Raw genomic sequence first — 24,435 nt, 5'->3', positions numbered from 1 at the left:
ACATTGACTGTGTGAAGCCTTTAAAATGTGAGGGCCGCACCTTCATGAATCAGTGCTCATTGGTGAAAAGCAATGTCCACATGGGGCAAGGTGATGGACTTGTGGTATTTGAGGGGCTGAGGCATGTGGTGCAGTGAACCAGCTGCACAGCTGGAAATGTGATGGGATTAGGAATCAGATACACTCTTTTTTGAAGGTTTAAAAGTCTTTCAGTTTATATATGAAAGCTACAGAGAGCATTTGCCACACAAACATTTCTCCCATGAACACGCTTATGCTCACGTGCATGAAATGCTGATTCACAAGGAGCAAATCAAAGTAAATAAGCCACTAAGGACGGTGATGTTAAATTAGCTTGGGAGAAGATAACATACTTGGTTAATCACTATTACCCAGGTCCTAAGAGAACTGTTCAGTGTAGGAAACCAATGAATGTCATCACAAGGAGAGCCAAATAATTTGGAAGAGAACCACAGGGAGGGTTTAACAACTGGATGGGGTGTCAACCATCCAGTCCCTCATTGACAGAGAGATACTGGATGCATTTGCATGCACTAAATTCTGTGAGGGAATATGAGGATTTTGAGAACAAATATCAGAGATAGCCTTAAGGCAAGAAAATACAAATGGCACGTTGTCATACATCACAGAGGTCTGGCTCTAATAACTTACTTTTAGGATTATGTTAGACTGTATTTAAACATTACCCACAAGAGAAAATAAAACATCATGGCCTCACTGATGATTTTTTTGAAACATCTCATAACGATTCTCCACGTTTTGATGTAGATAGATAGTAGAGGTGGGAATCACCATACATCCCACGACACGATATTATCACAATACTTAACGCAAGATACGATATTATTGCAATTTTTAAAGATATTTTGCGATATTCAGATTCTGTACATAAAGGTAAACTTTATCAATATTCATTTTATCTAATAACAAAGTCTCACACTCAGTCTTTCTCTCATTTCAGTCAGTTTTATTGTTGAAAACTGAACGGTTTGTATTACAGTCTAGTCCAACTTACTATCTGGTACAATAATAGCTATTCTGAACTATGAAATTTGTGAAAACTATGCAGCCCCTTCAGCAACTGAAGAATTTGAAAGTAAATTAAAACAAAATATAATTTTACATTAAATAAAAAAGTTTTAAACTTAATTAAAATACAACATGTCTTAAATGAAAATAAGTAAACTGTCATGTTCATTGCTGCCATAAAAAAAGTTAAACACATTTGGACAGTGAAGGAATGTCAGGATTCTTGCTCAGAAAAAGGATCAACATGCTCTGAAGTCAGAGCATGTTCCAGTCCACAAAAACTTTTTTTGTAACAAAATATCGATTTCTGCTGTCCCTGTATCGATACATTATTAGCAAACAAAATATCACGATACTACACAGTATCGATTTTTCCCCCACCCCTAATAGATAGATAGATAGATAGATAGATAGATAGATAGATAGATAGATAGATAGATAGATAGATAGATAGATAGATAGATAGATACTAGTTTCAGCCTTCTGAATTGGTTTATTGATCTGGTATCTCTACAGCTGGTACCATGGCAGACAAAAACAATGCAGACAGAACTACAGATTGTTAGTAGATTTCCAGCATCCTCGTGAAAACACCAAAAAACTGAGTACATAGTATGCATCTGCACAACCATGGTGTTGCTCCTTCAATCCTGTTGATTGTTCAAATCGAATCCCAACCACTAGTAGCTCTGAATTATTCCAGCCTCCTCACCTGTGCTTTTCATGGGCTTGGTCACAATTCTTTTCCCCCTAAAATCAGCCATCATTTCCTCTTTCTTGTTATATTTAGGAGCAGACAATCATACTGTCTGAGTCAGCACTTTAAAATTGTTAAAGAACTTCAGCAGATTGGGGAGTTATAATAGAAATCTGAGATGTACAAAGAAATAGAACCGAGGACTGAGCAGTCCCAGTGGCACTCCTGTGTTACTAACCACCACGTCAAGCTGGCACTTCCCCTGCCACACAATCTGAGACCTGTCCAACAGACAGTCAGCAATCTACAAGATAGTAGATTCACTGACCCCTATCTTGCGTAACCTCTGACTCAGTGGAAATAAAGGCACTGAAAGAAAAAAAAAGGTGCCATCGTTATCACTGATGTTAGAGTCACCATGTTGCTGCATGTGACAGGCAAACCAGAGATGGTCTTTAGCATGTGGTCCAAGGTATGACAATTTTAGTCTCTTTGATACTTAAATTACATTTGACTTTAGGGCAACTTGATGCAGGATACCAGATATCTATGCAGCACAGAAGTTTAGGACACTGGGACTGATAGAATAAGGGCCTGTAGCCACGTGCCTGAGGAGGTGTTAATACAGAACCTGAGCTGGGTCTTCTTGCACTACTGCATGGGAAGACCCAGTTCAGGGTCCTGTGCCCTTGTAAAACAGACTCAGCTCACTGATTCAGTCCAGATTGCATTGCTGATGCTCATACTCACAAAAAGAAAGCCATATGAAAGCCGTTAAATGGCAGAGGTCACCCCAACTGTCCCATGTCACTTTGATTATATATGTATGTATTTCTTTGTTAAGAATCTGGGCCTCACATGCTCAATACACATGCAACTCTATTCCTGTACCAAGGGTCACAATTTGCAGGGCTGGCCAAGTCAATCAATTTTAATCCATGAATGGGAGCAAATTACATTTGTTCTCATGTCAGGAGTGCTTGTAACTGATGAAAAGATGTGTGTACCAGCAATGCACAACAACACACTATCCTTGATAATGCATTTATGCAAAGGTAGAGCATGAGATCAAAACAAATGGCAATCTAGAATCATACTCACATTTGCTTGGTCATCTGCGCAAATATATGTAGGGTTTGTTTTCACTTTCTGTTATATATATATATATATATATATATATATATATATATATATATATATATATATATATATATATATATATACATATATATAGATCATTTGAGGTATTTATTTTTGGGGTGGATTAACAGAACTGAGAGGGGAAGAGACAGCGAGTGGATCACGTTTACCCTTGAATAGCAGGGTAAAAAGGGGAGGATGTCTGCTTCAGGAAATCACAAGACAGGACAAGGGAGGCTTGTTTTCTCCATCCTCTTTTTAAACAGCCTTATTCATACTGCAACTCCTCCTCCATTCTGCTTCTTTCAAGGGGATTCAATCCCCATTCTGGTCCCATCACTAGCTTTGCCAATCAATTCCTCTCTCCCTAGTGTGGGGCCCTAAGTGTCTCTCTTTATTCTATAAAGTTCATAAGAATGGGGAGGCTTGTTCTGCTTATTTGTATTCTAAATCCCAGGGAGGCAAGAGATCAGGATAGAAAGAAGCCTACTGCAGGGAGACAGGTAGACTCACTGGAATTAGAACAGATAGTGTAGTCTGTATTTTTACACTGTCCATTGTTCATATGTGACATCTTGTCACCAGTATGTAATATTTATTTTCTACATTTTCAGTCAGAGGAATTGTATGGATATTAGCAGATGGGATTCTCTCTGAACTCTTATCAGCACAGCTGCCTCAGAGTGAATTTATTCCCAGTGATACAGGTATAATGCGCGTAGTGAAGCAAAACCTTTGACGCGAGGTTATGGATGGCTGGCAGCCTATGAATTTTTATACTCCTCTGGGTTATTTTACCATAGTTCATATTAATATGACCTCAATGGGACCAAAGGGTATGCAGGATTCATGCTGGGGAATGACAGAATGAGGAGTGAGAGAGCAGAGTTGCATCTATATGCCAAACCACTGTCGTCTGAATTTGGAGAATTATTATTGCAGAGCTCACAGTCATGTCTGGAAAGGCGTGGTAATGGTCTGCCACTTGCAATTGCTGGGAAGCAACAGAGGAATGGGAGGAGCAGCCATGGCTAACTTCATTTGTACTGGATTCTTCCCCTCACCCAATCTCTCGCCTTGGTCCTTACGTTTCTTTAAAAAGGACTGCAGTGGCACCCTGACCTTCAGAAAACATGGCTGAGCAAGCAACACTCTGTTTGATAATTAAATTCTCTGGTTGGTCAGCAACCAATCAGCTCAGCTCGGGGATCAATGGCTGATTTTAAAGAGCAAACTAATTCACTAATGGTCAGAGTTATTCCAATTTACCTGGCTGCTGAATTATTGTGTCCACATCTATTCTGGGAGGGGAAGGATCAATGCAAACAGGGGAGAGGAGTAGCAGAGGAGAGCATCCGTCATGTGATGTAGTGCACAGAGTGTGCATCGAGGTTGATTTGATGACTGCCCAGCTGAACAGAAGCTATGCGGGGGCAGTTTATGAGATGTTTCTAAACAGGGAATGTCTCTGTCATAAAGCAAGCTAATTAATAAGGTTTCAGTTTAAGTGTGAGCGCGAAGACCACGGATGGTCTTAGACACTGGGGTGTGTGATTGGGGTGTCAAAGAAATTAAGCAAGCTGGCAAACCACAGGGCATAGAAATTTAGCATGAAATAAAAATGGAATTCATTTACATCCTGGGGGATTCTGAGCAATGGAAATAAAAATATTGTGACAGTTGAATCATTTTTTTTTCGCTCTGGGTTTTTTTTTTCCTTCACTCATATTAATACCTTACCTTTCTATTAACATTGCAAATGGGAGTGCTAACATGATTATCAACAGAGTATGTCTCTTAAATAGCACTTTTAGACAAAAAGGAGCATAGCATTACTGATTTACTTCCATGTTCATCTCATTCCAGGAAAATGTGTTTTAAGCTGATAGGGAAAAACAGCAGGATTCTACCTCTTTAGCCAGAATCACAGTCGTTCACCAAAGAAAATTAGATGGTACAACATGCGAGCCATTTGTCACCACATCCACCACTGATGTTGCTGGCTACTGTGGCTGCATTACAGATGAAGATTGATCATTTGTCAACTTGCAAATTGGCTTTCAAGTGCTTTCTCTAATTACTCTGTGGTTTTATTGATGAGAAACCACTAACTGCTTTCCTTCGATTTACCTCGCTGGGCACAGTCGTTGTTTTGAATATGTCGTCTCTCACCTTCCAATAAGCCTTTAAAGGGGAAAATAAAAAAGGGCGCAATCCTCCAAGCGTAACAGAATTTGTATGCTACTTCTTGTTCAAAAGTTCGACTGAAGGGATATGAGAATGAAGGCAAAAATGCCAGAATTAATTTCAGTCCCCGAGCTGGTCATACTCAAAATGCACCCAGAGGAGCCCCTGACATGAATCAGAGCCTGAACAGGAGTTGCTGGGAGGATGTAAATGACACTGTTCGCACTGCAGACCTTCCGTGCTCATGCATGTAAATGTCAAGTGATGTTATCCACTGTATGGTTTCCAGTGACTAGCCCTAAAAGGTCTAGACCAAAGCAATGGACGAGCAGGGAGGAAAAAAATCTCTTAGAAGGCTGTTTATCTGAGATCAGCTCATATAAGCTGCTCTAAGATAAGAGTGATGTAAATCTACCTAACCTGCTATCGTGCTTTACTGTTTTTTCACGTATGCACACATTTGTTTTACTCAAAAATCTGAAACAATTTAATTAATGCATTTATTTGAAGAGAATGACCGTAAAGTCTCACCGAATTAAACAGCTGATCCTCCTTCGTTGTTTCTCCGTCCTGTGACTGATTTGTCATAATTGCCAGTGACTGTAACATTGTTTTTTTCCAAATCACACTATGAGGGTAGGGTGCGAAGAAGTGTTGTTGCGAGGCAACTGTGAGACTGCAATTGGATCGCAGAACTGCATTTTATTTTAGAAAGACATATGTGAGGAAGTATCATCTTATCAAGGTGAGAGCATGATTTCCTCATCCCATTTCAATATGTGTGCTACAGGACTCTGGCAGGAAAAGTAATGTTTTCTATATACTTTATCACTGTGGTCCTTATCAGCTCTAGCAAAAGATTAAGCTCAGACAGAATGATGTGTTTCACTCTTAGTCCCGCCACCCCACCTTAACCTCCTAAAACTGTCTTTTTCTACTTACAGATGTCCATATATCAAGTTTGCAACAAAAAAAAAAAGAAAGAGAAGAAAATGATTTGGCAGCATAGTTCTAAGAGTTAATGCTGTTTCACCTTTTCACATCAACATTCCTCTTTTATACTTTTTTTTTATGGGGAGCTTCTTCTGAGAGAAATACATAACAGCTGCTGTCCTCTCAAGAGAATGGACCACTGGCATTATGTGGAGAGAGGTTTACTCCAGCTGCAGTGGGTTATTTTTGTTTGCTCTTGCAATCCCCATTTGCTCCCTGCACTCTGATGCAATGCCATCTCTGAATTTATTGACCTCATTTTCTTTCCATTTTGATGTCGACTTCCTAATTCAGTATTCGACGAATTGTAAATCACGAGACTTTGGCAAGAGTTCCCTCTCTGACCGGCAGCCTTGCTCTTCAGCAGCAGAAGGAATGGGACATTTAGGCGACGGTCACCGGTCCTATTGTTTCTAATTCAAATCCATATATTTGTGTCAGGGAAGGGGGAAAAAGGAGGAGGAGGCACAGACTGTGTTCCATAAATCAGCAAAATCTGCGGAGACGTAGAGCAGATGGTGAAATTTTATTTAAAAAAAAAAAAGTTATCCCATCTCAATTCATTGCAGATTAAGCACTGCAAAGCTAAACTGTTCCATATTATGCATGGCTTGGGTCAGTACTATTATCAAAATTCTAAAGATATTTTTGCTCGGTGCCAAGCTCGTTCTCCCACACAGTTAGAACGAGCCTACCCACTGCTGAGTGAACTGTATTAATCTATCAACATACATAATATATGGCTTTTGTTGGATTCTAGCCTCCAGATGAACTGGACGGATTTACCATTTGACCCAGGGAGTATTTATAGTCACTGTCCTGAAGTAGGGGCGCTTAAGTGAAGAAACGGACTTGAAATATTTGATATAACTGCAGAACATTTCCATTTGCAGATGTGAATATCGTGAAGCAATAAACAGAAAGGGAACATCACTGGTATGAATGGGGTTAAAAGGATATACAGCTTCTGTATTTATAACGTTTCAGTTTTGCTCTACTTCAACCTGTGCTGATACTTGTTGTCACATGACGTGTTTGGGGAATTTGCGGGGGGTTACAAAAATGAAAGAAAGAAAGGAGTGCTTTGGGAAATGCTCTATCACATACACACACTCAGTCATGCAGTGTATACAGCAGATCCCCATGCACAAAGGCATCCCGAGCAGACATTTTCAGGACTGATATGACTAAAAGGATAGTGGAATTTTGCTGAGAAAAGCAATTTTCTTTCCGCACCATACTTCGTCTGCTCTTCTTGGGAGGTTATCGTTTGCAAAAATGTGCCCTTGATATGGGTTAGTGCAGCCAACATGTACCTATTCCCCATGTTAAGTTTGAAAATAGAGTGCTCTTGACCTCTTGCCTTTGAAATTCTTCCACTGTCACTATATTCCGCTCATAAGCTGTCCTCTTTTTATGCCGTAGCTCAGAGGCTTTCGCTACAAGGTTAGCGTTTTATTTTTCCCATCCTCCTTTGCTTCTTTAGCCTCCTTCCTTTCCAAGACAGATGCAAACTTTGTCACAAGCCTTGTAAAATGCATGGCTTTATACACCTATTCAAGTCAGCTGTTGTTATATGCACCTCAATGCATGATTGCCAATAACAGCATTTCCTTTTGCTGCTGAATAATTAACAGGCCTCTTTTGCAAAAATTGCGGTATGAGCCTCAGAAGAACAGGAGTAAATTCCTGAGGTCTTTTTCAAATGTTTACATTAAGAAAAGACAGGAAGTGCTTCTTTACGATTAAATATTTAATGAGTTGGTTTAGATATAGGTAATCCTTTCCCTGTAGGGTATAAAGGATTTAACTCTGCTAATAATAATTAAATCAAGGCTACAGAAATTGAAAAGTCAGCCCTCTCTTTAGCGATGGTTGAAATGACAGATTTTTATATAAATGCATCAAAAATGTTTTCATAAAGATCAAAATCTAACAATAGACGGATTGACACATAAAATATATTTGCATATATAGAAGAAAGGAGAAGGAAGGTCAGCTGACACAAACGACGAGGCACTGGTAAATGTAGATGATGCTCTCATTCAAGTAATAAAATTATAAAATGTGCACTACTTTTCCACAGATAAGTAGGTTTTACATTCATACAGTAGGTTTTTCCAAAACATTCCAATAACACCATAAAATAGGCTAGTTGGAAAGTCAATGGTGTTTTCTGCTAACAACCTTATACCCAGTTAGGGCAGGGAAATATGGCCAAAAATATTTATCACAATATATATTTGAAATTTTGAGGTAACGATATAACCGACGATATAATTGAAGCAAGACAAAATACAACTCCACAACTTTATTAGTGCAAAAAAAACCATCAATGTATTTTCACTTAAACAAACAGCTTTTTTTATGTGCATTAAAGTTATGTAAAGATTTAACAGTACAAATGCAAATTCCTTGCTGACAGTTTAACCAAAAGGCATTTCCAATGGAAACTGGCCGACATATCCTCAGCATAACCATGTATAATATCCACAAAACTTAAAAAGAGGTTATACACACACATACGCTAATATTATGTTGAAGCACTGTACGTATCACACCGCGAGGCTCCTGACTACGATAGCCGTAATGCTCCGACAATCCATCAAGTGGTGCGGCTTCGTAGCTTAGCAAAGTCCTACTAAAACGTTTTTTGACAAATTTTTGAGCGCCGTTTACCACATAAAATTGGTTCGGTAATAACGACGGCCTGCTAGCATGCTCTACCAAAAAATGTGCTTTGGTGTGTATCTGACGGACGAAAGCTAAACTAGTTCCACACCACTGAAGTTGCACCATTTTTACAAACCAGTTCTGGTTCATCTGTTTCATTCAACGATTCGCTTTCGCCCTTCTCATTCTCCGTCGCTGCCATGCTTTTTCTGCCATGTGCGTATGTAAACAAAGGCACTGCGCATGCACGTTTTAACCATATTTTATCGCAATATTTCATTTTCTTATCATTGCCTAACATTATACCGGTATTACCGTGAACGGTATGATATGGCCCAGGCCTATACCCAGTCATTTATTTTTACAGTTAAAAAGAAATGTTCTTACATAACTGTATATGTTTCTACATCTATGACGTCAGCTACAGAGAAAACATTTTGCTTTATTGAAAAATGCTTTGCTTTTTTAACAGCATGCCTAAGTGAATTCCACAGTAGCAGAAAAATGGTCTGCAATTAAAAACAAGCTTCTTTTTCTTGCAATCCTCTTTTTCGATTGAGCGCTTTTTGTTTTTGTTTTGGCTTTTGCAGGGTGTGTGTGTGTGTGTGTGTGTGTGTGTGTGTGTGTGTGTGTGTGTGTGTGTGTGTGTGTGTGAAGTACGTGGTATAACGGTCTGGTATAACTTATGACTGGAGAAGCAAGCTTGTTTTGGTAAAGTGGAAAAGAGGACATGGTAGTCACTCGGAAGGAATGACCTCACAGTTGAACGTGTTAATCAAGAGAACACTGATTAGTGATTAGCTCCCATGTGGGTAAGAGAGAAGGAGTGAATTTTAGGCTTGCTTGATTGGATGATGAACTAAGAGGAGTTTGCCTCTTGAATTTTAAACTGATAGGATAATGGAGGGAGGTGGAAAAGAACGGATGTCAGCTGAGAGGTGTGGCTTAGAAGGAGTACTAATGAATGAAAGAGTAGCCTAGAGGTGAAAGAATTAAAAATGAAGTAGTCTCCTTTATTAAACTTTTGCTAAGCTCAATTACAGTGATGAAAGACTTCCCTGCTGAACCATCTGAACCAAAGAACGGGGGGAAGCATCAAAGTAAAAGCACATTTTGTGAAATCTCACCTAATCCCAATTATACATTGACAGGTCACAATCCACTTTTCTTTCAAATGTGATTTGTTTTCAAGAGTTACATTCAGATTAGTGTAGTCAGATTCCAGTCCAGGAAAAACTACAACGATTGCACTTTTATTGCTCACAAGTGTGACTTGAATGTGCCATGTTGCCTCTTCCATGCCCTACATTGTTGTCTTGTTGGTGTGCTGAGAGCACAAAAAGCACCAGAGAGGATACTGCACAGGCAAGCTTCACCTGGACTGGCCTCTCCATCATTAAAATTAACTACATCAGCTCCATCAGCAACACACCACTGAGCTGTTTGGGGATGGTATGCATTTTTCTGCTTTTTGATCATAAGTAGGTACAAAAAAGTCCTTTTTTTGCCCCCTAAAACTCAACCTTTTTTTGTGGCACACACACTGTACAGAGTGTATAGTAATTTTGTAGTTGAGTGAGCAGTGATACAAAATAAAAACGGGATCAATGAAACACACACTGGTTCATGACAAAGCATAGACAAACACCTACATGGATCATCTGATGCATGATGAAGTAACACAGATTTGAAGTTCCCATATCAATAATAATTCTGTTGTCTTTGATTACTTTAGGAAAAATTATTGCAATTATTGAAATCACCTCTAAAACTACAGCCACATAGGTTCTGAGGTTAATTTAGGTTCTGGGGCTTTGTGAAAAATGAATAGTGCCTAATTGTGAAAATAAATTGCCAAATAATCAGTGTAGCATTACATACATCACTGATTTGATGGGAATTTATATTAAAATATGTTCATATTTAAAGAGGCTAATGAAAGCATATGAGAGTACTTAAGTATTTATAATGCACAGCACGCACCATCTTTTTGTCAGGATACTGTTTAATATAAACACACACACACACACACAAAAACTCCCCCTGTCTGGCTCTGCTTGTTGGACTTCGTAGTGGTTTTGTGCTAAAATTGCATTTCAGCATAATAAATAGGCCCACAGTGTGGTGATCTGGGATTTGAGGTTTTTTTTATTATTATTTTAAACACTTACTATTATATATCTGTCTTCTCTGTCTAAAGAAAATGTTAATACTGACCCAAAAAAATCCTGGCATTGATAATTTCATGTTACTCCACAATTAGGAGAGGAGTGTTAATGGAGTGAGGTGCCAGATTGGCACAGCATCGGCAGCACTGCACTCAATTGAGGAGACAAATTATTCATAGTAAGAGACTCAATCAATGTGTATTTCCAATGTCTCTGATTTTTTTTTCTAGAAGGCAGTAAGTGTATCGCCCTCTGAAGTGTTTCAGAAATAATCAAATTGGGTATGGTTTGATGTATTGTTTCCTGCATATGGATCGACATACCAGAGCAATTATCCTGGAACATTTTTTTTAAAAATGAGCTGTACAGTCTGGCTTCTTGGGTCTGAATGTGAAAATGGTGTTTGTTTTACTGAAGCGTTCAGTCTACCAGGTGTAGACTTGAACTCAGATCAAAAGAGGTATTAAAATACAGCGTTTAGTCTTGTCTGGATCGCCATCACCTGATTATGTTATCTGATACACAATCATCCCAAAGCAAAGTATAATTACTTCCAACATTGTCTAGACTGTGTAAAGCAAGCCCAGAGGTGACAGCACAAAGACCTGCTCTACTTAACTACTATAGTTCACATTTTTCACATCCTTTCCCAACCTCTCTCTTACACACACAAATATATATATATACACACACATATATACAGCTTCACTTCTGCACAAGTCCTCTGAAGTTTTAAAAGCCAGTTCTGTATATTGTCGACACTACTTCAGCCTCCATCTCATGTCAGAGCCTCTTTCCCTTCCTCTTACTCATGTATCCCTATACTCACCTTTTCTGTCACCCCAAACACCCCTAAAATCAGGTGAGAGGTCCCCTTCAATTTCTCTCCACCTCTAATAGGCACTTCCTTGTGTTACATGATCACTGGGTGTCAAGATTAAAGAATGGCTACTGCTTCCCAGGGCAGACATAGATGGGAGACAGAGAAAATAGCACTCCATAATTACTGATAAATCGAGCACACAGCCTCCTCTCCTTCCACTTCCTCCCTATCCACCTGGCCCTGATGTCAATGTGAGGGGCTGAGCAAGTTAAACCGAGAAAAACTTGACCACGCCAGCCACTTTTTTGCACTGCTGATATTGCAGTTAAGTTCAGGCAATTCAGAGCCAATTGACTGACTTGGAGCTTTTATTCACCCTCCAATCATCACTTCTTTGAAGTGGGACACACAGTACTGGACTAAAACAGCTGCAGCCAAAACACAATGCCACCAGTCTACAGCCTGGGAGAATATACCACACTACACTCTCAACCAAACACAGGTAAGCTGCCATACAGCACATTTTCCTTTAATCTCTGACGGGCTTATAACCTACAGAGAATGATGAATGCACCACAGATCAAGCATTCCCCTTTACTAAACACCACACATGTGCATTGTAAGTGACAGTCGCTGGAACCAGTGGTAAAAGAATAAAGAAAAGGCCAGATGGCTGGGTCTCACCCCACCACCAGGCAGTTGTGATGGATTCCCCAGTTGCAACCCGTTGCCATTGTTTGTTAGCAATCCTAATAGAATTGGTGGAAAGCAAAGCCTTTTCTGCAGTGACAGTGTTTTGCTTTCTAATAGTATTGTATAGAAATTTGAATATTTATTTTAACAGGCAAGGAACCAGGTGGTAATAAGACTCTGGAGATTAAACATTTTTCCTGTAGTAATGATATACATGTGCCACAAAGCTTTATCCCGAATAGCTTAGTTAGGCAAAATCAGGCTCACTTAATAAGTGTTTGAGCTTTATTAGACTGATCGTCAGTCTGAAGGGCCACCTCATTTCACTGTGATATACAGCTTAATTTGATATTCATCTGTGCCACTTTATGCTTAGGACAGGGAGGAGTGATCAAGACCTACATGAATCGCTGAATAAGATAATTAGATGTGGGAGGTTAATTAGCGATATGGAACCAGGCATTTGAACTTCCAAGTGCCCCAGATCTGACTGGTAACTTGTATGTTAGGAAACAATACGGCTGACTAACCCTGAATTGTTTGGCAGCATAATGATGTTAATGATAAATGATGTGATTTACTTTCATTTACATGCATCAAAAGAGAGTAAAGTGTGAACTATAAGTACTCTGGCATTTTAAAGGATGCCTCCCTTTCTCTTGCACTGACCCTCTTCATTGCTATCGATTTTATGCCATGTGAAAAACTGTGCAATGGATCTGGGGAATATATGACAGTGAAAAGAGCAGTTGCTGCCGCAGAGCATAAACCTTTGACCTCAGCGCTAAGGACTTTCATGGTCAGAAGAAAATACCAAAATTACTAAGCATAGAGCTTAAAACATAAAAGAATACATCTGAACAGCTCCCCAGTGTGTCCCATAAACGTATCCTACAAAGTTTGCAGATAATTATATTCAACATCTGTTTATTATCGCTAGTTCTCTGGCAACACTTCCCTTTCTACATTTAGATACCCAGATGCTTCATCCTCCTTTCCAGAAACCATGCTGACAATTGACCTAACTGTTTTTCCTGCAAAATGTGGGTGCTTATATAGATTAATCTTTGGATTGAGGGATTAGAAAGAAAACAACAAAAAAATAACACACAAAAAAAGCATTAATAACACAGCTGGTTGTATGTCTGATTGACACTCGTCACATAATGATTTATGATCAGGAAACCTCATCATCATTTGAATCCATTGGCTACCTTTCTAGAGTTTTTTTGGTTAGGTATAAGAAACAAGTTTACTTTAAGGATTTGGAAAACATCATGGCTTAGACTGAAAAACAGCTTAACATCAACACTTTTCCCAATGTAACAAGCTTCTCAACTGTTGTCCTTGTTTCTATGGTGACTCTCGGAGCACCAATGATAATTATTCTAAGAGGGCGCACATTAAGCTTAAATATGACACCAATGGCTCCTGATCAAGTGGCAGTATCTGACCAGTTGAGAGCAAGCCGAGCTGGAAAATAATACTTTTTCAATAATTGTTTAAGAAAGAGGCCCTCCACCGTGTCTGAAAATGAACAGTGACTTTTTATTAGGGAATGAAAATAAGTTGTTAGATTTATGCGTTTTACAAATACGGCCAAATCAAAAGGTTGTTTTTGAGTGGAAGACTTTTTCTTGAGAAACTGTGTTGGTTTAAGATACTTTCTCTATCTCAACATCTGCCTCTTTGCTTCTTCTTCAGCAGGCACAGCATTTGGGATTCGGTAGGGATCATTTTTAGAACTTGCTTTTATAAGATGTTTAATCCCAGTTCATTCGATTTCAAATGTAAAATGTCATTAAAAACCTAAGCATTTTTTTTTTTGAAAAAGAAAAAAGGTACAGCTTTTTGCCTTTTAACCCCAGTGCATTTCTTGTCCATCTTTATTCCGTCCCTTCTACAACTTTTAAATGTCACTGGAAGCATTTTAAAGGCAGAGCATTTAATTTGAACAAGGTCTTTAATTTTGAAAACTGACTCACTATGTAATTCCTGTGTATGATAAGTAGGAACACTGCGTAGCTTGGAGGAGGGGTAAAAAGAGCAAAGGTGGGATAAGAGGCATGACATAACCAACCAATGGTACTGTTACAACTATTTGCATCTCAAGCCACCTTCACAGTTATTTGTTAGCTTGTTAACTGAAGTGTATCAAGCAGCCTTAAAAGTAGGGCTGTTCGATATAACGATATATATCGGATGACGATATAAAAACGTCTATCGTTTCATTTTACGCTATCGTTTGTTTTGTGGTGTCGCAAAAAAAAACGGTTTACGGCAATATTTTTTCATCGTTTTGATGGTCACTGTAGTGGCTATATTAATTTCTTAAAGTTCTCTCTTTCTCTTATATTTAATATAACCACTACTTAAGAGCATCTAAGCACACACTACCTGTTTAACAGAATGATGCCCTGCAGCTAGTCCCCAATTTATAAATTCCAAAACATGCATTCAATTTAGCAGGTTTCACTTGCTGTCTGTAAATGTATGCATTTCAATGCCATGGCATGTTGGGTGTAACCTTTTTAAAAAAAAAAAAAAAAAAGTCAAACTATAAATAAAATATGAAGTATTTACCAAAACACAGACAGCATTTAGAGGCCAAGTAGAGACATAATATATTAGGAGGGCATGCAGACACAAAGAATCCTGAAATATGTCAGGGAAATGAAGATGATTGTTGTACTACCACTGCCCTCAAAGACCCAATCAACCGTTAAAATTGAAAATCTGATGTGGCGGTTACTACATCAGACGGTAGTCAATGTAGTCTCACAGGTTTTAAAAGCTGTGTTGAAAAGTTTTAAACCTCAACCTTACTAGATTTTAATGGCAATTCTGTATATGTTGTTTTTAAGTCCCAGTGACCACTAAGTTATAGCTTTTTGTTTCCCATTCATTTATATACAGGCATCAAATAACCACCTGGATTCGATCCAAACTGGCTGCCGAGCTCCAGGTGAAACTTCTGGAAGGGCTTCTGGCCAAGCAATACCACCAACATATAAAGGCCTTGAAAATGGCATATTTTATTTACTAGCTTTTAATCATATTCTCCATCTTGGGGCAAAACTGGTTCATATTTAATAATCCGCAACAATATTGTAGCCTTCAGGTGCAAATTTGCCTCTAAAACATAAGTAGTCATCGGAAAAGACAGGTCATTATAGGAATCAGATATTTATTTATTCTAAATTAATGCATCCAGTAAATTAAATATAAGAATTCCATGAGTGATAAAAGTAAAATAAGGCCGACCAAATGTAAGAATGCCAGTTAAAGATATGAGGTTGCAAGAGCTAACAGAGAAAATGCCTTAAAGGCAATGTCAAATGATAACAAATATGCATAAGTCTGTAGTCAATCAATGTTTTCCAAGCTAAATGTGACAGGAAGTGGTGCTTAGGCAGCCAAGCTCTCATGCCAGGAATGCAAATGTATGCATTGGGACATGTAAGATTGACATTAGTGTACACAGAGCTTCTATGTTTAGAATTCTAATTAATATACATGCCTGCTGTTATACCTGATTTTGGGCCTCAGGAATTCAAAAAGATGCTTAATGTGCAAGAGACAAACACACACACACACACAAATTCTGTCACAGGCAAGGCAAGGGCAGCTATATAAAAAAAAATCTATAGGTTGGTACTTTTGTGAAAATGCTGTGTCAGGTCATTTCATGTGCTACTTCTGGAGTAGCCCAACGCCTTTTACAGCTCAGAGTTGTTGAGGAAAATGAAAGCTGTGTTATCCAACTAAATATGCTCATGTTGTTTAATGACTTACATTTAAGGGGAAACACACTAATGCTGTTATTGCACTTACCGGCCACATCATTAGATACACCTTACTAGTACTGCATTCAGAACTGCCTGAATTCGTCTGCCATAGATTCAACAACGTCCTGAAAACATTTCTCTGAGATTTTGGTCCATGTTGATACAACAGCATCACACATTTGCTACAGACTTGTTAGCTACACATCCATATATGAATCTCCCATTAAGCCACTTCCTATAGGAGCTCCATTAGATTGAGATCTGGTAACTGTGGAGGCTATTTGATTAAGCTGAGCTCACTGTCATGTTAAAAAAAATGTTTGGGATGATTGGAGCAATCTAACTGGTGCACTATGGTCATGAAGGGATGGACATGATCAGCAACAACACAATTTGTGGCATTTAAATGGTCATTTTGTACTAACGGGTCCAAAGTGTGGTGAGAAAATATCCCCCACACCGCCAGCAGCACCCTGAACTGTTGATACAAGGCAAGATGGATCCATGCTTTCATGTTGTTCATACCAAATTCTGACCCTATCATCCGAATGTTGCAGTAGCAATCAAGGTTCATCAGACCAGGCAATGTTTTTCCAGACTTCAATTGTTCAATTTTGGTGAGCCTGTGCAAACTATAGCCTCAGTTTCCTGTTCTTAGCTGACAAGAGAGGCACCTGGTGTAGTCCTCCACTGCTGTACCCAAGGTTTTGTGCATTCAGAGATGCTCATCTGCACATCTTGGTCGTAACAAGCAGTCATATGAAATTTAGTAAACATAATAGTAAACATTGAGTTTACACCAAGCATATTTTTGTTAGTGAATAAATAGACCTTTGATTTTATATTTCAGTTGTTCAAAATTCTTGAGTCATTGTTTAAGTATGACAACAAACACAAATGCAGAACCAGTAGATTTATGTAGGAAAGGCATAGCTAGAAAAGAATATAAAAAATCTTTTTGCACCTCATTTTCAATATTCTCCTCTGATCAGCGATCTGCTGGTGTGTAGGTTGCCACTGCCCAGGGCTGCAATATAGGTCAGTGATGCTGCGATCTTCTGGCATTGGCCAACAGCACATTGACTCACCAGCATCACAAAGGTCATGGGGTCAGTCCATGACTCCACTCTCTCTCCAAAAAAGCCCCCACTGTTTAATTTTTCAAAATTGGGCCATGGTAAATCTACTGAGAATGGCAGCTTCTAATCTCAATTCAAGCTTCATGTGATAAATGCCAGATAATTTGAAATGCTTGTTTGAAATATTTTTTTATCTTCTTAAGAAATAATTAGGGGGTACCTAAAGTGCTCCAGTAGGGAGTACTTTACACTTGTTAGTCAGCACAAGGAAGGATGAAAAAGATTAAAACCTTCTCTGTGTGAGATCCAATTAACATTTTTTTTTTCAGAAAGATTATCTTCCCGTGATTGTTCACATTTAAATTATGACTTTTACGTTGATAGGCAATTCAGTGGAACAATTGAAATTGTATGTTTGTTTATCCATGTGAATGTGAACTAGAATGTGAATTAGTTATTTATGGCAGGAAAACTGAAGGTTCTTTGGGTGACTTTAGCCTTTTGTGATCATTTTTCATGGGCGAAAATACAAGTGGTCAGGCAAGCGGCTGTGACACACTTCAAAATGACTAAGAATCTTTTCGTAAATTTATGGTCAATCAAATCTGACCTGCTCAGTCCTTTAAAAGTTAGTAGTGACAGTTACAAATGAGTGACACAAAGGTCACACTGATTGCTTTTTCAACATGGGTTCAATTTTCTCAAGATGTTGAAATCTGCATTATAAGCTTTCCCAGAATCAATTGTGAAAGACAAAATCACAGTACATTTGATTTGTAGTTAAAATATCAGCATTGTTTTGCTGAAGGTGTGACACACAAGTTATATCTGCATGCATGCAATGACTCACATCATCCAAACAAGTAATGTGGATACCGGATGGAACATCCAAGTATAATTTATATTTAATAGTTTAAGTAGTTGCTTCTGTTCCCTTCCCATGGTATAAAGAGACTCCCATCTTTTAGGCATTAATTTGTTTTTGTATTCCCAATATGTGAAAATTTGGTTTTAACCCAGGTAGTGACAAGCTATCAGGGGGATATCACCAAAACCTATACTTCAGCTATCTTTCAATGCAAGTATTTAAGTGCTTTTTTTTAATCAAAAAGTAGGCTGCTTAATAGGAAAAATGTTTATTAAGCTGCAAGCTATTAAAGCAAAAAAGTGAACCATATTAAGCTGAGGAGAAACGAGATGGACAGTAATTCTCTATGCCTAATGGTTTTGTGTTAAAAAGTACAGGTAACTCAATCCATTCTTGATATTAAAAGTATTTATTAATGCAGCTTTATTTAGTTATCAGATGTGGCTAGTATACACCTTAGAGCTGAAAAAACAATAATTTTTGTAGGTAAGCACGTACGTAAACACATATGACGCGTCAACATACCGATAGAGAACATATGCCACACCAAACTCAATTATGGAACACACTTAACAGCAAAAGGCTGCACAGTTATGTTGCTGCCCACAAATTTACCAAGGATTTGCAAGTGAGGAGGAAAATCTCAGCAACAAAACAAAACTGCCAATTACTGGCCAGAGCTGCACATTATTGCTATACAAACCAGACCCAGAAGCTATACTGGGAGGTTTGCATTTTTGCAAAATACCTCAGACACATCTTCTAGACAAGAGCAGATCAAATTATATAGCAGCGGTAACATGGGAGGCTGGAGTGAAGCAAATTAAGTTAAAGGCTCTATGTATAATCGTCGACCAGTGCAGACCTCTGCAAATCAAAACATCTTTCTCCTTCTCCACAAAAAAATCAAGTAGATGTACAACACTGCTGTCACCAAGCCAGCAAAGACCAAGGCAATGTCAGGCAAAATAAATTACTGTAGTTATTACTGTGTTGTCCGAGTTATCATATTTTAGGGAGTAATAACTAAGCTTCCTGGCAGTGTTTAATGACACATGGGTCAGGGTTGCGGAGGCTCAATTTAGCATCACTTTTCTATCTAGTGTCTCCTACTTGGCAAACACCAAGTGCTAGGTCAAGATGCATGGTGTGCAGAGGAGTGAGAGTGTGTTAACCCAATATGAAAAGGCCACTTTTGCACTTTTGAAGGCAAAAGCACTGGGAGCAAGTATATGAGAAAAACTGTTATAGGGATTTTTATGCCATCCATGCTAGCATTCCACAGGTGATCTGCAGAGAGTGAGACATCTTTTTTGTGAAAGCAGCTTGTGCAAATAGAATTGATCTGTAATGATTGTTAGAGCTGCTCAGCTGGTCGATTGGCTATATCTACTAAATTATAAGTGGCTGGGAAACAAATGCTTCATTAGCAGCCTTTAGAGTGGATCCTTTATTCTGCAACTTTACCCAATGAAATATAGCCAGATAACCCCAACTTCTTTAGTGTTTATGTTTCCTAAATGTTTATTCAGTCTTGGCTCTAAACTAAATGACACCAGTGTTAAAAGAAGACGCTTCAACCATCCACATGCAATATCATCTAAAAATGGTAGGCTCACTTGTTTACATTAGGATAATGACAAGTTTAGTTTTTGGTACTTGGGGCTTTGAGTGTGAATGTTTCAGAATTAGCATATGTCAATATAGTTGGTCTAATAAATGTTTTATAAGGCAGCTTCACCCGCTACAGCAACAACCAGTAGCAGCAGCTACACCCAGACCAAAGTCGATGTGGAGCCTCCTCTTCCCTCGGTGCATAAAAATTGTATCACATTGTATTTGTCAAATTCCTTGCTTGGTGGATGAAGTTAATTAGCATTAATATTCAATGGTGCTTGTGCACAGCGGCTGATTTAGGTATCTTTTCAGAATTTATATGACTGAAAGCAGGTAATTTGCTTCAGGTCTGTTGTTCATTTTAGTAGAAAAAATAGGTTAAAATGATTTTATATGCTGCCAACACTAATTTCTAAAAGTTTTAAAAGAGCACAATCAGTACACGTTAACTAGTGAATTAAATCAAAGGATGATGCCCTGATTTTTTTTTGCTCATCACCCAATTTCTTTCTTTCAAATTTTTATGCAATCAAGATACTCTTTGGTATATCTATCTATCTATCTATCTATCTATCTATCTATCTATCTATCTATCTATCTATCTATATATATATATATATATATATGTGTGTGTGTGTGTATAGATACATAGCTATATATACAAAATTACCTCCAGATTCATCAGTAGTCAGAAAGCAAATCCACATTATACTTACATTAATTTAATAAATAATGTTTTCTGTTTGCTTTTGAGGTTTTGATGTATTATTTAATTCTTGAATGCAACATAAAATGGTATTCGTGTTCAGTCGCAACTATTCAGACTCTGGCCCCCTGCTGTGAATAAAGCAAGAAGGAGATAGAGAGAAACCAGAGACAGGCCACTTTACTTAGTTGAAGAATTACGTGTACTGAATGCCTAAATAGTTTATAAAAATAAAACTGTCACTGTTATCGTGCTCCCCTGAGGCTTTGCACGACACCCATATTTTTCTTCACAAAACTATGGAGACCTTCTTTGCAGGTTTGTGTCACTCCATGCAAACGTTGAGATAAACGTTGTCTTTAATGGCCATCCAATAAGTAAAGTAAAAATTCCTTCTGAAACTGTGAAATCCTCCTAAGCATTAATATTTCATGACATGCAAGAATAAGCACTAGTAATCATCTTTAATTATGAGCCTGTGGCTGCGAACGGCTTTTTGAACACTGCGTTATAAGAACAGCATGTTTAGACTCATGTACTTTTGGGACTGATAGCACCAGCACACAGGTCAGAAAACCCTCAGTGGAGATCAGCTGCGTTTCCAAAATACTGTAAACGTGCCAGGATTTCTGGTAGAGTTTGTCACATGTCATTGTGTGACCCTGTTGTTTGTTTCTGATAAAAACAGATTTTCTTTTCCTCCAAACCTCTTAGGAGGCAGCCTTCTGGTCACTACAGCTGCAGCCAGCACCCACATAAAAACAATGCTGTGCCAATACAAGAATACAAAGAGAGAGATACACAGAGAGGAAGAGCAGGAGAGAGCTGGTGCCAGTACAAGACTGGTACTGTTCTCTATCCAGCACACAGACTGTTGGAAAAGTAATATCCTTATCTTTACACAGAGTGATAAAGAAATGCTGTGCACATATGGTCAATGTATTAAGTCTGTAATCATTTCCTCCTAATTATGTTCATGGGTGTTTATTTCCTTGTCTTTTAGAATCACAGTCACATGATTTGCAGACAATTTATCAGTAAGTTGCACTGCCAAGCTCTGTAAAAGGACCTCTGCTGCTGAATGTTCTCTTTTCAGTCCTTGAAAGCATTATCAACATTGGGTCATCTAAAGCCACGACACAAATATAGCTTTAAGCCACTGCAGGCATTTTCATTTTGGCAGCGTGATTTAGAATGCTTTCCCTCTGAATATGATTACATGTTGCCAGCATTTTGCCATTGAAAAGGCCACCAGATTGAATGAAGCATTCGGAATGAGGGAGCTTTTCTTCTGCAATTTCCGCTGCCAGTGCAATTTTCTCTACTGTACATGCAGAAAAGGCAGAACAATATCACAGAGTTAAAGCACTTGCTTTTAGCGTAATGCTCATTTAAGAAAAGAATTAATAAATAAAGCTTAACTTACATTTCAAATTCAGTATGCAGGGTTAGTTACAGTGGGGTGCCACACAGACCCTTTTCTAGCATGCTCATCAAAGGCTTGATTGTGCAGTATAGACTGAGATCCTGCATTGTTCATTACTCATATGTGTGACTTCAGTATTATGAAACTAATGCTTTGCACTCTCGGCCTGGTAATTATAACTGCAACTGCGTTTTTTTTCTGTTTTCTTTTTTTTTCTACGTACATTTGATCAAGTTCCTTAAAGCTACTTTGGCTAGCATTTCAAAAAGAAACATTGACAAACAAAGCAAAATTTGCAGTGGCAGCCGTGGAATTGCAGATAAATGTTTCCGGACTAATTTCAAACAGAAGCTGCTCCTCTAATTTCATAGACTTGGTATCAGTATCACACACAGTAATCTTGCCTTTAGCCACACAATGACACCTATAGTGTAAAAGAGCATGAGCTCCCCTCGCAGTTAGCCGGTGGAACAGCAATCAAAGCAACTTGAGGGAACACGGAACGGCAACTTTGCCTCACTGGTGACACGCGCGCGCGCACACTTACAACAAAACAAACACGTACGTGCTGGCTCTCATGTACGCGCACCCTCATGCGTCCAAAGCTACGTACAGGACGGGCCATAGGCGCGCACAAACACTGATCCGTCTCATATCAAGCAGTGAGACGAAACAATGGGGAAATATTCATAATAATTATTAATAACATGCAAATAAAAACACTAGTAATAACAGAAAGAATGGACGCGATTGATTTACTCTTTATTATTATCATTATTATTATTTTTAATCCGGGGTGACTCTCATTTAAAGTTAAGAGCAAATGCAGCTTTCAGAGTGAACTAATCATCGCTAGATCTGGACTCCAAAGAGAGAGAAAAAGAAGCTTGAGTACAAATGTTGATGCTGACTACTGCAGGCCTGATTTACACCCCTACTCTGAATGTTGCCCCCCGGACTGCCACTCACTGAAACAGGTCTGCGTAATGTGCCAACCCCGAATACTGAGATCATTGATTCCCTCAGTGTTTCGTGCTCCTTTTACATCCGCACTTCTGCAGCATCACCTGGGGAAGATGCTGCCTCACAACGTGCAGCGAGAGCGCAGGCGAACGCATGCAATTTGTGAGAATAAGTCATTTTCCTGGTGGTCTAAAATGAAGGCTTTATACGGCAAATTGTATCAAATTTAATACCCTCCGAAGGGCTACGTCGACATATAGTCCGGGCGGAGCTTGAAAGGTAGCTTCGCCGTGAGAAAGAAAAGGGGGAAAATTACCTCCATCCTGAAAAGGACACCACCGGCCACCCTAGTTACATGCTGACCACGCAACATCGCCATAATTGTGCCACAATATAGCCCTGCCTACCAGACCACTTCCTCGTGGTTAGTGATAGACAGGAAAAAATATACATAAGATACCTTCACATTCTGTTAGAGGTCTAAGCCAGCATATACCGTACTTACCTAAAACTGACTCTCCCCTCTTAGCTGTATTTGTGGTCCAAGATTTCTTAGTTCTCTCGCCAACAACTTCTGCTGGAGCATATGTATCCAGTGCTCATGCTGGTGGCTCAGTCGGTGATGTTGGATTGCGGATGATTTGGCAATCCTTTTCATGCTCAAGGGAAAAAAATCCTCCGTTTCTGCGTGGTCTCGGGCATTGGCGCGCAGATGAATAAAGTAATGAAGTCCGTCAGGAGGGAAAGGAGAAAAGGGAGCTGTAGAAGTGGGATTTATGTCGACGTGTTTGAAACAGTTCTGCTCTCTTTTTTTGTCACACTAGGAGCCGTTTGCGGGTAGAGAGGTGTGGATGGATATCTAGGAAGGGAGGCTGGGATCCACAGACGGAGGGCGAGAAAGGGGAGGTACAAAGAATACAGTCTCGTATTGTAGAGGACGGTCATGGCAGGCAGTGAGGGGTGGGTCTGGACTGTATGAGGCGGAAGGCGAGGTAACTGAGGGTGGATGAGGATAAGAAGCCGCGTCGTGACTTTTTTCAGCTGATAGGTATGCTAATTCTTTACACTGAGGCTACAGGATGAGCACCATAAATAGCCTGGTCATTGCTCATTAAGGTGTCAACATTTGGGTACGGTGTGGGCTCAGAAGGACACAGGCTTATTAAGCGTACAAGGATTTTTGTTGGGTTTTTTCGTTTTGTTTTTTTGAGACAACTGAAAGCGCAACAAAGTGAGAAGGCGTTGAGTTGAGCAGAAGGTGTCACACAATGCCACGTGCAGGCTGTGTTCTTTACATAAAAAAAACAACGTGACTGTATGTCTGTGTTAATGTGAACTTATGATGACTTGCTGAGAAACTCATCTTCATAAAAATTCAGCATAGCTCTGTGGACCCCGTTTCACGTTGCATTGGAAGCGAAACCTTGGCAATTTATGCACACATTTTTGTGGAGCAAAATTTGCTCTGCTGTCCCAGGTGCTGAAACACAACTGAAGTGAAGTTCTGGTTACTGTCCATGGTTCTGAAAAGCAGCAGGGGAGATTCTGTTGTTCTGTCGATGGC

General features: G+C 39.0%; 1 protein-coding gene across 1 annotated transcript in view; it reads right to left on the bottom strand.

Moving 5' to 3' along the window:
- brinp1 (bone morphogenetic protein/retinoic acid inducible neural-specific 1) overlaps positions 1-23,831 on the bottom strand; it is a 109,576-nt gene extending 85,745 nt beyond the window's left edge. Inside the window, exon 1 of the mRNA XM_005931159.3 lies at positions 23,377-23,831. The gene's annotated coding sequence lies outside the window, so the exon portion shown is untranslated. The remainder of the gene's footprint in view (positions 1-23,376) is intronic.
- Positions 23,832-24,435: the final 604 nt, after the last annotated feature.

Source organism: Haplochromis burtoni, unplaced genomic scaffold (assembly GCF_018398535.1).
Source record: "Haplochromis burtoni strain Fernald_Lab_line unplaced genomic scaffold, NCSU_Asbu1 Contig_137, whole genome shotgun sequence".
In the NCBI taxonomy this organism is placed as follows: domain Eukaryota; kingdom Metazoa; phylum Chordata; class Actinopteri; order Cichliformes; family Cichlidae; genus Haplochromis; species Haplochromis burtoni.
This window is presented reverse-complemented; position numbering and strand designations above follow the sequence as displayed.